Below are 11,913 nucleotides of genomic sequence, written 5' to 3'. Positions count from 1 at the left end.
TTTCCTTAATAAGATAATAGTCTAAAACAAGATCACAGCTTGTAACAGCCAGTGACATTCTGCTGCTTATATTTATTGCAAAATACTTCTCAGGGCTGTGCTTCACAACCCAGACTCCAGCTGCATCATACATGTGCAACACAGCTCTTCGAAAGTCAAACGGGCCACGGCACGGGCATGAGTAATTCTCTGTATTCATCCAAATTACAACATCTCATCTTTTGTTCTCAATTTGTTGGGTTGAACAGCTCCTCTCTTCTTATTATTTGCCACTCCTGTAAGACCCCAGCTGAAGTCATTGCACTGGGTCTTAGGTAGCTCGCTCTGTGCAATGCTTGAATAAGCAAGACCGTGAATGGTGAGGGGAGGAGAGGGAGAGACTTGTAGCTGCTGTGTCCCTTCGGCCCATGGGGAGCTGAGGCCTGGAAACTGGACAATTTGCCCTAAGTCTGAAAAATATGTGACACAACAGCAAAAAAAAGAGCCAAATCATTGTAATTTCCTCAATCATTTCAGTTTTGTCAAAATGACATTTCCCAATGGGAACCAGACTATCTAAGTATTTCTGACCAATTCTATGCACAATAGTTCCTAGAGATCATCTATGTGAGCTGTGATAGTTAGGAGAAGATTTTATGAAAATGATGTTGCTGTGAGGAAATGTAATGTTTGGATGTGGAGTATAGAGCCATGTGATTCCTTGTTTCTGTTCAAGACAGAAACACTGATTTTGGCCATTATTTTCTATCACAGATGAAATACCTGGCCTGAAGACTGACTGAGAAATGATTGGTTTAAAGATCACTAGTATTTATGGAAGAAATCCTGCTGTCCTTGGTTTTGTTCCTACATAGTCATATTGTAGGGTGAGGACTTCAGGTTTTCCACCCAGGAACTTCAGTGCACTTCAGACAGAGAATCATTTTGGTTAGAAAAGACCTTTGAGATCATTGAGTCCAACCGTTAACCTGGCGCTGTCAAGTCCACATCTCAGATTTACTGTTTGTGAGGTTTTTGCTTGGACTCTTCATGCAGGTCCAACCACAGGTGCTGCTCCAAGAAGCTGAAATCCCAGGAGAGTGTCTGAACCATTGAAATCCCTTGGGGAGAAAACTATGGACTGGACAAAGAGGGCATATCGAGGTGTGCCGAAGACAGATAAACCTCCAACAGAATTAGACAGTTATCCAAAATTTTGGTTACAGGTTTAGAGTAACCCTGGCTTTTGGGCACCCCAGCTGGGGTGCATTAAGACTGATATTCAGGATTCCCATGGGAGCTGGGTATCTAAGGCTTTTTTGGGTCTGGATGTTGTGAAACTTGTGGCCTTGTAGTGGGCCTGTATTGTCATCTTGTCCTGCAAAAAACAAGTTGACTAACAAACTTCAGGAAGATAAAACCCAATGGTCCTTTGAATTTATCTAAGTAATGGGCCTTACATGGACAAGTAAGAAAATCCACAGCTACATTTGTGTTCTTATAAGGAATAGAAATCCTTTAAATCTGGGGACAGTGAAGTACAATTAGTGGAGACAGTTGGGTTACTTAGAGCCAGGTGAAACCAAACCTACCAGCAAGGGGTTACGTACATTTTCCTGTAGACGCACATTTTGGGCGAAGTGAACCAGCACCCTGGTTGGGATGTCATCTGGTGACCCGTTGGTGACCAGAAGGTAGAAATAGAGCAAAAGTAGTACTTCATGCGTTCCCAAAAGAAAACATTCAGATGAACAAATGCGTAACCCCAGACACGAAGACACCAGCTTCTCTTCTTCACTCTGCTGCCCATTCATTGTATGGATATGGTGAGTCTATTACAGGCTACAGATATTTTCATCTGTCCAGCACTGCGGTGTTGTAAGAAGCAATACAAATGCTACTTGCTATTTACTACTAGAGTGTGCAGTGGAAAAGCTGGTGTTGCAAGATGAAGCATCCCTGTCCAGGCTACAGCCCGTTCCAAGAGGCTGTCCGTACCCATTTCCCCTGAGTTAGGAGTAGGCTATTGCAATTCTTCATGAGATCTTTCTTGCCCAAGCTGCAAACCTCGTAACATCTTTCATTCCCTTTGTCCAGACTAAGAGCAGATGTTGGGAGAGGGTCCAGGCCTGTGTATTACACTTAGGAGAGGCCACATGTATAAATCCCCTTCTTTCTACAGTTGTAATACACAGTGTGTGCACCTTATTATCAGAGAGAGATCCAGAATACAGGGCAGAGTATAGGGTAACCAGAATAATAGGAGATTTCTCACTGTTTAGAAAAGAATTCTATGAGAAAAGCCAAATTTGGGAAGAAAGGGACAGGGCTGAGGAAGGAGGAACCACTTTAAGTACAAAAATTCCTGAAGGGAATAGAGAAGTGCAAGGTTTCAAGGCTATATGAGCTAGTGTCATGTGGAAGGATAAGGGAGCCTTGATTTAGGCTAGAGACGAGCCAGCAGGCAAGGAATTTGCTCCAGACAGGGAGTCCTTCATAGATCCTGCATGCTACTACAGCTAACAATCATGTCAATAGGGTTTAAAAGGTGCTCCAGAGGAATTGGGAAGCAGAGACAAATAAAGTGGGTGGCTGAGGGAGGAATGGAAAGTCCGGTGGTTACTGAGTGAGGCTTGAGTGTGATGAAAATCCTGGCCGTGCTCCAGTACAAGATTTCCTATCACATTAATTATATTGCAACAGGCTCCAGGGCTTTCTGTGATACAGACATTGGAGGTGGAGGTTACAAGATAAGCTCGCTGTGTCGTCTCCAAGCCTTCCACGAGGCTGCCTTCAAAGATGAAGCCTGAGACTCCATGGTGCTCTTCCCATTGTGCACATGGGCAGAAAGCAAACGATTTATGGGGAACAAGGAACAATCAGCTCTTGGAAATGTCATGGTTCTCTCAAAAATTAACTCCGTTCCCTGTGCTTTTGTTAAAATACATATGCTCTCGGATGGCATTTTTATGAGGCTAAAAGGTATTATTTGAAAAGTGTTTCTTGCCTTGAAGATATGGTTACCTAAACCTAGATGAAGACACGGGAAACACTGTGATACTGTCACTGTTTGTTGTGGGCAGGTGTCTCATTAAATGTTATCTGTTCAAAGCAGCAGGAATGACAGCTGTTCCAGGGTTTGCTGCCACCCAAAACCTAAAGTGAACGGATGGCAGCATCCATCCCATTGAATCCTTAGCCCTGATTTGCATTAAACCCCAAGTACCTCCTGTGTTTTCTTCTTCTGTCCTGGCCAAAAGGATTGGCCTGAAATTCCTTCCAGGGACTGTCACCAGCTGTATCCTCTTTTCTTGGGGACCTTGTTTTCCTTGTTGGGTAGTGGTATCAGCTGGTCTGAGGGAAGCTGATGTAAATGGGAGTAGTAGCCTTCACTCTGCTTTTACGATGGATCATTTACTCTTCTCCTCCAAGCCATGGGAAGGGGTTGAAGGTGAAGACTCTCTCTTTCTCCCCTTCAACCAAGAAGTTTTCCCTTCTAGCCAGGTGCACTGGATGGCAAACGCCCTCGCAAACATGGAAGGACAGAAAAACAGCATGAAAATAAGTGTGGACTGGGAAAGAGAAGTAGCAGCAGGTCTAATACCATCTTGAACAGCAGTGAAACAAAACCAAAAGCCAGAAAATATTGACAGAAAGAAAAGAGGGAGGAGCTGTGCCAGATTGGTTGTGTAGCAGAGAAGAGTCTGATGTGGTGGTTTCCACTCCTGGCTGTGCCACAGTTGGTTTCTGTCACCTGGATATGAGGTAAATGGGGTGGAGTGTCCCCAAATAATGCCTGAGTAACCTCACTGGTTTTCTGTAATGGAGGAAGATGGAGTGTAACAACCACCCTGCTCTGAAAAGGGGTGTCATGCAACGTAAGCCAGGGTTGCCTCAGACCGAGGATGGGAAGCCTGTAAGGCCTGGTTTTTACTCAGACAGTTGGGGTAGGAATGAGGCTGAGTTTTCAGCCTTTATCGCTGAAGTGTGGAGGTGTAAGTTGAGGAGGACAGAAAACCACTGGAGCCCTGCTCGTTGTGACCACACCACTATTGTTCTCGTTTGTGCTCGAGGCGAAGACTAAAGCTTTGTGCTGGCCAAGGAACTACTAAAATCAGGAAATAGTCTTAGGAGGCTGATTCCAGATACTTTTTTTTCGAACCAAAGGCGTATAGAAGGGATGAGAATTGGGTCCGTTCTGGAGTACCCACCTGCCCCTCTCAGCTTTGTGGCGCGTTGGTTGTAAAGATAGGGAACATCCTCTACTTCTGCCTCCTCTAGAATGGCCAAAGCAGAGTTAAGCCTCCGTGTCCTTCTTTTCCCCCCCAAAAAAGTGCATTATGGGATTCTCTTTTCCGCCACTCCCTCCTCTCTCCGTTGCTGTGTGTTTGAAATGATATCTATTTCTCTTTGTGACAGCACACCGTGACTGCCGCCTTGACGCTCTCCCTAGCTGACATCCCGACCGGTGTGACACTGATGCCTTTGGGCAGAAATCAGAGCCGGTTTGCTCCATGGCTCCGTGCAGCCGCGCTGCCTGTAGCGCCTCGAGAGCCCCCCGTGCCCCGGTGGGGAAATGGAGCGAGCGCATGGGCCCAAAATGAACTCCCAGAAGAGAGCAGGCAATATCCGCGGTGGTACCCGCTTTCAGTTTTAAGTGTTCACATCAACACATTTTTTTCCTCCTTCTTTTCGCTTCTCTCTCTCTCCCCTCGTTGCAGGAGGATTGCTTTCCCGTTTCTCCCCCGGTTGCCGAGTCCTTGGGGATCTGGGCTTTCACGAGCTGGAAAAGGAGCGCGCAAGCGTCTGATCAGCCCTTATTAGTGTTGAGAAAGATCTAATAGTTCTTGGCTTCTGGGACCATTACCTGTCATTTACTTTTATTAAGTCAGTGATGAGAAAGTTGAAAATTAAAGGCTTTGTAAATTGGATTCCAGTTTGAAAGGGAGGCACCTACCAGGCAGTGAGGGCTAAAGCTTGCAGATGGGCCACTGGGAACAATACCGGATTGGAGCGTTTATCTTCAGCTGCACTGACAGAAATCCTGTGCCGAGGCGTGGAGTGGAGATAGTTTGTGGCAAAGCCTCAGGGTATCCAGAAATCTTCAGCTTTGTGAACCATATAATCCTTCCTTTGCCAGGCGTTCAGACCTGCAGCTACTGTTGAAGAGGAAGGGTGGTCTTCTGGTTGAGTCGTTGCCCAGTGCTGGGAGTGCTGATGCGGCTGAAATGATACCAGGCGAGTCATTTCATCTCCTCATGGTTCATTTCCTGATTTATAAGGAGGGAGAGCTGGTGTTAGTGTTGTTTTTATTGTTCTTCCTTACCTGTTGCCTGTTTTAGGCAGTCAGATCTTTGGAACAGGTCCTGTCTTTGACTCTCACCCTTACAACAAAAGCTCCGATGTCTTTGAGCCTTTAAAGCAAAACCAAAGGTTTTTATTTAGTCCATAATGGAAAGTAAGCAAAATGGATGAACCACTTAGTGAAGAGAAACTTCTCATTCTTAGGGGTTGAAAGATTATAGTGTTCTCTGCTTTGGAGACTTATCTTTGAATTAACCATCCAAACACACGTGCAAATGAAATACCCCACTTGCAGTAAAACAATCCAGCAAACTAATTATGGTGTGACAAGGGAAGCTTAGGGGCCAATCACAAGCACGAGCTGCTGTCACTTCTGTTTTCTCCGTTGGATAAAAGTCTCATGGTGACATTGCTCTGATGAGAAGCAGCATGAACTAGTGGTTGTAAGTACAGTCTGGGAAGCAAAATTCTTGGTTACTCTGTCTCAATTTGTCTTTGACTTGAATGACGTGGGAGAGGTCACCTGAGGTCAGAATTTTAAGGATGACTCCTGCCCATCCTCGCATTCTTAAATACACAAATTGTGCTTACATGGCTTTACATGAAGATTTAAGGTTCACACTTTGTCTCTGAAAGGCAGAGTACAGTAATCCACCAAAGCATAAGGCTTTTCTAGTTGATAATAGATTGTGAAATTGTTTACCTCCTGAAGGCAGAATGTACAAGGATGAAGCAGAGATTCCCTTTAAAATAGTGGTTTCTTGGAAAAGTTTAGCTCAGGTTCTCCCCACGTAGCTTGGCGTTTTTCATCTCACTTTGCCATTTTTCTCTGGGCTTAACAGAGGTAAGATTTGTAAACCTTTCAGGCTGAAAGGGATGTTCTCTGGCCAACGCTGATATAGCCAAGCATCAGATATGAATCCTCACTTCAAGGGAGGTCCTCTGTTTAAAGAACCTGGACCAAGAGCAGAGTCTCGCATCATAAAAACTCACACTGAAAGAGGAGTCTTTCGCCTTCTTTCCCCAGAGAACTTCAGACCACCAGGCAGGAGGTGGGCACATGTACCCAGAGGAAACCGAGACACGAGGGATGGATAAGTGAGGGCGATACTTGTGCAGTGTTGCAACTTTGGACCCAGAATTCCTGCAAAGTGAGACTCAGCATGTGTTAACTCCACCCATTCTTCCCATCTCTCCATAGGCACAGCAATTCCTTGACTTCAGCTAATTACCACCTTCCCTTGAAGGAGGAGTGATGCCTCTCCCAAGTTTCCCTGCTTGCATCGTGAGAGAACTGATCTATGAGCTATTCAGTGGTTACTTACATCATTCTTGTGTTTCCAGCCATGCAACTTGACCGCAAGGCTTTCAGAAGGTAATCTGGGGAGATTTTATCAAATGTAAAGTGTTCCTAGACATTACTGGAGCCATGATGTAATGAACCAAGGTTTTGTTCTTTAAATTCCACTTTGCTGCAAAACCACAGGCCCCAAAAAATTGTTCCGCAGAAGCTGAGGACTTTGAAGAAGGAGGCTGAGATCTTGTGCTGGGCTGAGCCGTTCTGTGGGGCTGGGAGAAAGGGTTTCCCACTAACTTGTGTGTCGCTGGCTTGGTGAGGTCTGGGCAGAACCTCTGGTGTGGACAACAGCCTCTTCACAATGACGACTCTCTTGTTTCTGCTGCTGTGATGGGAGATGTTGCCAAAGGAAAAGGTAACATAAACAGGCCTGCATCGCACCTCGCTGCTCCAAGTTTGCTGTGGTTTTAGAGCTTTGATATTTATTATAATTTGGCCGTTTCTGTTTTTGTAAAGGGAATTTCAGCCCAAAGTCGTGCCCCCCAAAAATACAAAAATGTCCCCTCATGTAACTCTGCTTTCTTAGTATCATCTGTGCTGGAGCTGAGCACCTAGTTTGCAATATCTCAGTGCTTTGAAAGACGTTCAAAACCCTTTTTAGAGGAACATTGATTCCTGAGTCTTCCTGGCATATTTATATCTGCCAGACCGGGATGAGACTGTCCATGCTTTGATGCTCTGGATTTCAGTACCTGTTGAAATCCCCTGAACAAATGGTGCTATTAATTAAGGGGCCTGGCTTTGATGAATGATGCATAGGGGACGACATTTCATTTTGTCCAGGGGGAGGTAAGTGGGATGGGGCGTTTCTGAGTGTTCGGTGATGCAGGAGAGGTCCTGGGTGTTGCCTGATCAAGGGGAAGTTGCTTCCTCTCTCTAAAGCGCTGTAAAGTCAGTGTCAAGTCACCGTGGCATCTGGGTTATGTCACCTTCTGATGGGGCCACCTCTTTATATGTCAGATTTGTTCAGACAGAAACAAATTCAGCCCTTTACCTAAAAAGCTTTTAGAATTACTCTAAGGGTTGCAAATAACTTTGTCCTAAATGGCTTCTACCTTCCTGCCCTGAGCCATTTTAGCACCAGAGAAGTGAGTTTGGGGTTCAGATTCTTATTCAGTTACATGAGATGGGGCAAGGCCAGGGGGTGTTCTCAGGGAGGACCCCAGGATCTTACGGCCATTTCTTTCCCCACATCCTTTTGAAACTCCCAAATGGGTGAACAGGGGTCTTACAAAAGCTGTTTATATGACAAGGCTGTAAGAAAGGCTTGTTGGTGAAAAAAACACTTTTGCAAAGCTTTGATTCAGTAGCTAGCCAACTAAATTTCTTATTTGTGTGTATCATTATGTTTGGGTGCTGGGAGGTCATGTTTATGCCAAGAAGTTGAATTAATTTTTGGGGCACCTGAAACTTTTGTTCTGTACAGACAACACTACTTGCCATTTCAGTTGAATTAATTACAGCATCTGGCTGGTTTTCACCAAGGGGCTTCTCAACAGGGTAATGTAGTGTTAGGAAGACTTTTCTGTGGGACAGGAGGACTGCTCTGGGTAGGAGGTTTGTGAGATACCAGCTGATGTGACTGACGGAAAACCAGACCATTCAAACGGGAGGGGAGAAGACGGAAAGTGAGAAGACAATGCCATTGACACTAAGGATAATAGGAGCAGAGTATTTGCTCCTTTTGAAGCACCCAAAATGAAAAGGAACAAATTAGAGGACTTGATGTTCTCTTGTGGCCAAGAGAAGTCTTAGCAAAGACAGAAGGTATGATTTGTTTTAACTGAGTTTGGGTGTTTGCATTGTAGATGTTTATACATGGTTTAGTCATCTGTATTCCAGTTTAGTGATTCACCTCAGGATAATCTGAATCACACCTTGGAAATTTGTACTTTTTCTTATTGAATGTAAAGATTTCCTAATGATACTGGCTCAGGTGAAGAAATCTATACTGCATCCATCTGCCTGTGTCAGAATTAGCCCCAAAGTGTCTGGGAAGGAGAGTAAGTGTCAGGATTTGAGTGAGTGAACACCCCACTGCAGTAAGGGGGCAAAAGCTTTTTCAACAGATATGGAGGTACAGGGAAGAGATAAGTTTTGGGAAGGCAGGTAGATCTGCTGGAAAAGCAAAGGTGTGTTTGGGCAAGCAGAAGTTAGAGAGTGAAGGTCAAGTGAACAGGGTTTTCATATCTATTCTAGTTTAGAACAAGCACCTGGCTATTCAAAACTAGAAAAATTAGTTCGGTTACCCTAGAATTGACCAGTGCTGGTGGCATGTGGCTGCGAGATGGGAAACCAAAACTCACATCTCTCTTTTATTCATATCATGGACTAGAACCAGAATCTTCCACGTTGGGTCTGAGTGTAGCAGCTCAGATACAGCGGGTGCCTGGGAAGAGCTTTTGCAGCTTGTCTTCCTGGAAACATTCAGTTTTATATACATGTTTAATTACTTGTAAGTAGTGTGAAACTCTGGGTACCCCACATTCCACATGGTAACCCTAAAAATGAGACGTGGAGTGACAGGAGAAATCCCATGCAGATCCTTAGAATGTACTTTTAAATTCTCGTATTATTTTTGTGAGAAGTTTCAGTTTTAATATAATTGACATTTCCCAATGAAATTACACTGAACAGCTCTCATACGGAGGCTTTGGAGTCAGGAGGGCCAGAAGAACCCTTCAGGTAATAAGTACAAAGCAAATAAAGGGAAGTAAGTTGTGACAAGAGTGGCTGATAGATTGCAGAAGTCGTTGCCAAGGAATACAGTGGTCAAAGAACATCTGGCTGTGTAAATGGCGGGTGGCTCCGTTGGTGGCTACACTAGCCAGGAAGCCTTTAAGCACATTACTAAAATGACAGCCAGGTATAACAGGAAAAGGTCAGTCACAGGAGGACCTGGGTTTTCTATCCTCCCTTAGGCAGTCTGTCCATGCCTTCTGCTAGAGATCAGGTACTGAGCTGGATTGATTTTTGGTCTGACACAGAATGGCATTTCTTGTTCTCAGTACTTCTGCATCCGCTTGCCTTTGTGACAGGACTGGAAGGTGACGCTGGGGTTGGGTCAGTCGATCTAGTGTGTTTGCTGCTTTTGTGTCCTGTCTGTGTACAGTGACACGGAGAAGTCCGTGATGCGACTACATGTTAGTGCTCAGGCACCATTTCCACGCACATGTAGGACTAAGAGGATATTACCCTTGTGCCTTGTTTTTCACAGGATGTGTGATGGCCCAAACCAGGTGGTCTTGCTTTTGTTAGTGCTTGTTAGAGCAGGGCATAAACGTGGTTTAGTGCTAGATACAGGTTATGGTTGGACTCGATAATCTTGAGGGTCTCTCCCAACGTAAATGATTATATGAAATTCCAGAAGAGTGTTTTCCAAGTAGACTACGAAGCTGAGAATTAAAGACAAGTGCGAACCCTCTTGCAGCCCCCCCGTCATTTGGGCATCATCGTGCCACATGTCAGTACAGACTGCTGCGACATCTGGGATGGGTTCATGTGAGTCCGTGGGGTTGGGATCGTTTTGTGTGGGAAATCCCTCAGTGCTCTGCTCCTGTCACTGACAGGCAGCTCGTGGCTCCGTATGACAAAATAGAGACAGACCCTTTGCAGAGCGTAACGGAGGAGGATGCTCCGATTGTCATCCAAAATTGTTCTCATGATAACATCATCTGACTAGTTTAGCCCTCCAGATGGGGCAGGCGCTTACATCTAGCACAGAGATATGATGCATAAACATCTAGAAAGCTTTATTTTGTTAGTTCAAGGCAAAACCTGCTCCCATCCTCCTCAATTTTACATGTGTTTGATTCCAGTGATCCAGTCTCTGCGTGGCATTAACCATCACCACACTTGAGTCTTCCCAGCCGAGGATGTTCTGTACCCTTCAGCTGAAAGGTGCCTGACTTAGGTGAGCACACACCTGCAGCCTTGGCCTGAGCAAGGCGTTTAAACTTATTCTTGGCTAAAACTGGGCCTAAGCGTGGGTGAAACGACACTGAGGGGGTACATGAAGTGAATGCCCTGTGAAAAACATTTAAGATGCAGGCAGGGTATAAACTTGGAGCCAGTGTTTACTACATTTTTATGTGGTTCTAGGGCAGCTGTCTGACCTCCTCACCCAATTTGCAAATAATCTTGTCAGGACAAATTAGTCCATGCTGAGCCTGTGCTGTTGAGACTAGATGGTTATCAGGACCTGCACTATTGAATTTTAAGGTAGTTCTGGTATCCCTACAGTATAATGGAATTACAGTGGAAGTGACTGCAGCGCAGAGATACACTTTTCTATTAAACAAAGCATATATACAGAAAACCTCTTCTACAGAAACCTGGAATTAATGGTTTTCCTATCTGGTTTCTTTCAGGCCATTTTTGCTGCAGGAGTCTTGAAAATAAAGATTTGAACTACATTTGAAACTGCAGCTCTGAACACTGTGAATTGCTTAATTCATCTTAATTGAGGTGTTCACTCTGAACCCGAAAAGCTTTTAGTTGAGATTTAGCCTGTGGTTTGATATTACAAATTGCTCAGTGGTAACACTGGTTTAAGACGTCGTTGTCTCCTGGCCTCTTGTTCTTGCTGCTGGGCTGGCACGACTGCTGCTGTGGTTGGGAAACTGGTGGGAGGAGCCAGCCAAATTAGAGGGAGAAAAGGTTTAGTGTTTGTTTGTTTGTTTGTTTAAAGCAGGAGAAGTTCCTCCGCCTGGTTCAGCGCCTGGTCACACAGTTTTCCTGGCACAAATGCGTGGAAAGAGCATTTTGGTGTGGAGAGGAAATGAGCAACGGAGGGTGAAAGGTGAGCAGCGATTGCTGATTCTGGTAATGCCACAGTGTACTTTTTAATATCAGACCGTGATCTGGAACTGATCTCAACATGTAAAAAATGCCCAAATACCTTTCAAATTGCCGGTTTTAATCTTTGCTTTTAGGTGTCTTGGCAGACACTTCCAATTTGTGTCCTTATCTCACAGTCTCCAGCCGCCTTCAAAGGCTTTTTCAGCTTCTTGTGTTTTACAAGTTCAAAAACCTGCAGCCTGCTGGTTTTGAGAATGTGTGAATGAACACAATAATTGGAGTAGAATGACAGTGTAAGTATCCGTTGTCACTGCAAGGAATGTTTCCTTCATTTCCATAATGAGTCCATTGAGAAAGAACACGGCTTAATAAAAATGAAAGCAGGGTTTCCACGGTGACTTTCTCAGATTTAGAACATCTTGTCATTTAAATCGGGTTTGCCATGGAACATAAAGATCATTTGCTATATACAG

General features: G+C 44.7%; 1 long non-coding RNA gene across 1 annotated transcript; it reads left to right on the top strand.

The window, feature by feature from the left end:
* The first annotated feature begins 6,524 nt into the window (after nt 1-6,524).
* Nucleotides 6,525-11,470, top strand: LOC139829298 (uncharacterized). Its single transcript, XR_011741747.1, has 3 exons — nt 6,525-6,658; nt 10,459-10,553; nt 11,331-11,470. It is a non-coding gene; the product is annotated as an uncharacterized lncRNA (long non-coding RNA).
* Nucleotides 11,471-11,913: the final 443 nt, after the last annotated feature.

This window comes from Patagioenas fasciata, chromosome 17 (genome assembly GCF_037038585.1).
Source record: "Patagioenas fasciata isolate bPatFas1 chromosome 17, bPatFas1.hap1, whole genome shotgun sequence".
Lineage (NCBI taxonomy): Eukaryota > Metazoa > Chordata > Aves > Columbiformes > Columbidae > Patagioenas > Patagioenas fasciata.
This window is presented reverse-complemented; position numbering and strand designations above follow the sequence as displayed.